The sequence below is a fragment of the Rutidosis leptorrhynchoides genome, chromosome 7 (genome assembly GCF_046630445.1).
Source record: "Rutidosis leptorrhynchoides isolate AG116_Rl617_1_P2 chromosome 7, CSIRO_AGI_Rlap_v1, whole genome shotgun sequence".
Taxonomy (NCBI): domain Eukaryota; kingdom Viridiplantae; phylum Streptophyta; class Magnoliopsida; order Asterales; family Asteraceae; genus Rutidosis; species Rutidosis leptorrhynchoides.
The window spans coordinates 217,139,992-217,143,121 of record NC_092339.1 but is presented as its reverse complement, the minus strand read 5'-3'; positions in this window follow the sequence as shown (position 1 = coordinate 217,143,121).

The window sequence follows — 3,130 nt, the reverse complement described above, 5'->3', positions numbered from 1 at the left end:
GCTTCAAACGTTTCGTCCTTGTGTCTTAATAAGTAGACATATCCGAAACGACTAAAGTCATCAATGAAAGTAACAAAGTATCTTTCACCATTCCTAGTCATGGGTTTAAAGGGTCCACATACATCCGAATGTATTAATCCCAATAAATCTTTAGCCCTTTCATAAGTTCCTTTGAAAGGTGCTTTAGTCATCTTGCCTTGTAAACAAGATTCACATACATCAAACGAATCCATTTCATTTGATTTCAAAAGTCCATTCCTTTGAAGTGTATGCATTCGGTTCTTGTTTATGTGACCAAGGCGACAATGCCATAAATAGGAATCACTCAAATCCCTTTTGAGTTTCTTGGTGCTAGTGTGGTATATAGAGCTCGATGATGTGTCATCATGAACCAATTCATAAATTCCATTTGAAGGCGAAGCCTCGAAATAGAATACATTATCTTTAGAAACATGAATATCATCATCAATAAAATTAACAACGTAACCACATTGTTTTAAGCGAGAAATAGAAATAATGTTTCGACATAAATCCGGTGCATACAAAACATTTTCTAAAATAAGCTCCAATCCACTTGGAAACTTCAAAACAAATTCTCCTTGAGCTTTAACATGCACCTTTGCACCATTGCCCATATAGAGATTTGATGTTCCCGCCATACGATCACTTCTTTTGAACCCCTGCAAAGAATTGCAAATATGAGTTCCACATCCCGTGTCTAATACCCATGTATTAGAAGAAGTAATACTAAGCTCTATATATACCATATATATATTACCTGAGGTTTGCCCTGCATCCCTCTTGTCCTTCAACTCCTTAAGATAGACCGGACAGTTTCGTTTCCAATGACCCATCTCACCGCAACCGAAACATGGGTCTTCCTTGGGGTTTGCCTTCTCGGCTACCTTTTGCTTTTTAGCTTTGTTGATGGTTGGGGTAACCATCTTCCCCTTCCCTTTGCCTTGATGGGCGGGTCCTTTTCTCTTAGCCACCTTTGGCTTAGAGGTGTTACCTTTGGATCCACCTTGATCGATTGCTAACACGGGTAAAGCCCTTTTACCCATGCTAGTTTCCGCCGTTCTAAGCATACCGTGAAGCTCACCTATGCTCTTATCCATCCCATTCATATTGTAATTAATTACAAATTGATCAAACCTTTTTGATAGGGAGTTAAGGATAAGATCGATGGCTAACTCATTAGATATGTTTAGGTTAAGACGGTTAGCACGATCGATAAGGCTTTTCATCTTGAGTACATAAGATGAAACCGATTGGGTATCGTCCATACGACAAGCATGTAGCGCTCGAACCGTTTCGAAGCGTTCGACACGCGCTTGTTGAAGGAACATCTCCTTCAATTGCGTTATCATGTCGTATGCACTATGATGTTCGAAATCCTTTTGGAGTTCGGGTATCATAGTCCCAAGCATTAAGCATGAGACTTGAAGGGAGTCATGGCAATACTTATCGTAAGAGGCCATTGCCTCCACATCATTCTCATCCGGTTGATCGGGAATGGGGTCCTCAAGCACATACATTTTATCCTCTTGTTTGAGGAGAATCCGAAGATTGCGGAACCAATCCATAAAGTTTGTATGGTTGAGTTTGTCTTTCTCTAAGAGAGACCTTAATGATAGGTGGTTTAGGTTAAGTGGTGCGTTAGGAATGTTGTTGTTGTTATTGGCGGCCATCTACAAAATTAACAAAGTTCGTTTAAGTATCGATTTTAATTTAACATTCAATACCCTTTAAATCAAATTGAATTATTAAATTCTAGAATCCAGCGGTAAACCAAATTTCGGTTAGGTGACCTTTATCCCGCAATTTGATTTAGCTAGGTAGTCAATAAATGACAATTGCAATCCATTTGCAACTTCTAGAGTATGGGATCATGCAATCCTTTTGCATGGCATATTTATCCCATCAACGCCTATTTGTTCTTCATGCTTCGGTGACCCTAAGTTCATGATTCCCAAATCAAGTCGTCCTACTTGTATAGACTTGTAAATTTAACATACATGTGGTTAGGTGACCTTTATCCCACAAGCATGCGAAATTTACCTTAATCACATTAGTTTGCTCATAATGGTTAGGTGACCTTTATCCCATCATGAGTTCCCTAATACTTTTAAGTGTCACACAATAGGATGGCGTTTAACTTGTTTACCTTGTTAATGAAAGGGATTTTGAGTTTTTGTTAATTCTAGTTTGAGAAAACTTTTATACCATACACCAACATGCATTTAGTGCATGATACTTATGAAAAACCATTTTCATGTCTTGTAATTAAGCCAATTACTTAATATAAACCATTTTATATGTATGATCCTTATCATGTCCTTAATAACCGTTTATTAATGTCCTTTTAGCCGTTTTTAATTTAACCATTTAAATTGACGTTTTGCATGTCGTTAATAATGTCAATTTTAACCAATTTAAATTGCCATTTTAGTTTGTTGTTAACTTGTGTGATTAACTTGTAGCATACAAACATACAATCCACATAATCATACAAAACAACCACGCATGCAAAATCATATGTTCACAATCAAGCCAATTTTGGTAGACATTTGTTTAGCCGAAAACAAATGCCACCGGTTAAGGGTAATAACACAAAGTAGAAGATTTTAAAATCTCCCACTTAATCTTGCATCCAAATGCTTCTTCTTGTGTTCTTCAAGTCTTCATCATCTTCATCATTTTACAAAATATATCCTAATACATTTTGTCTAGAAAATGAAATACAACCTAATCTATTTTACATGCCAAATATAAAATAAATTACATAACCAAAATAATAAATATTACAACCAAATGAATAATTATTACATGCCTTTTGAATGAATGATAATACATACCAAATGAATCATAAATCAACCAAACACACATGCATGCAAAACAAGGTCAAGGCTAGGATTGTGAACATTACATACAACCAAAATTAGACCAAATGGAAGAACCCAAAAACCCATTTTGGGTCTCCTTAAATTCGGCCTAAATACCAAACCCACCCAAACCCTTAAATTTTTGCATTTTACTTGCATGCATGTTCATAAAATGCAAAATATAGTGGGTTTAACTGTAGCGACCCCGACAAATCGTCAAGTGACGGCGTCGGCTACGTGGGTCC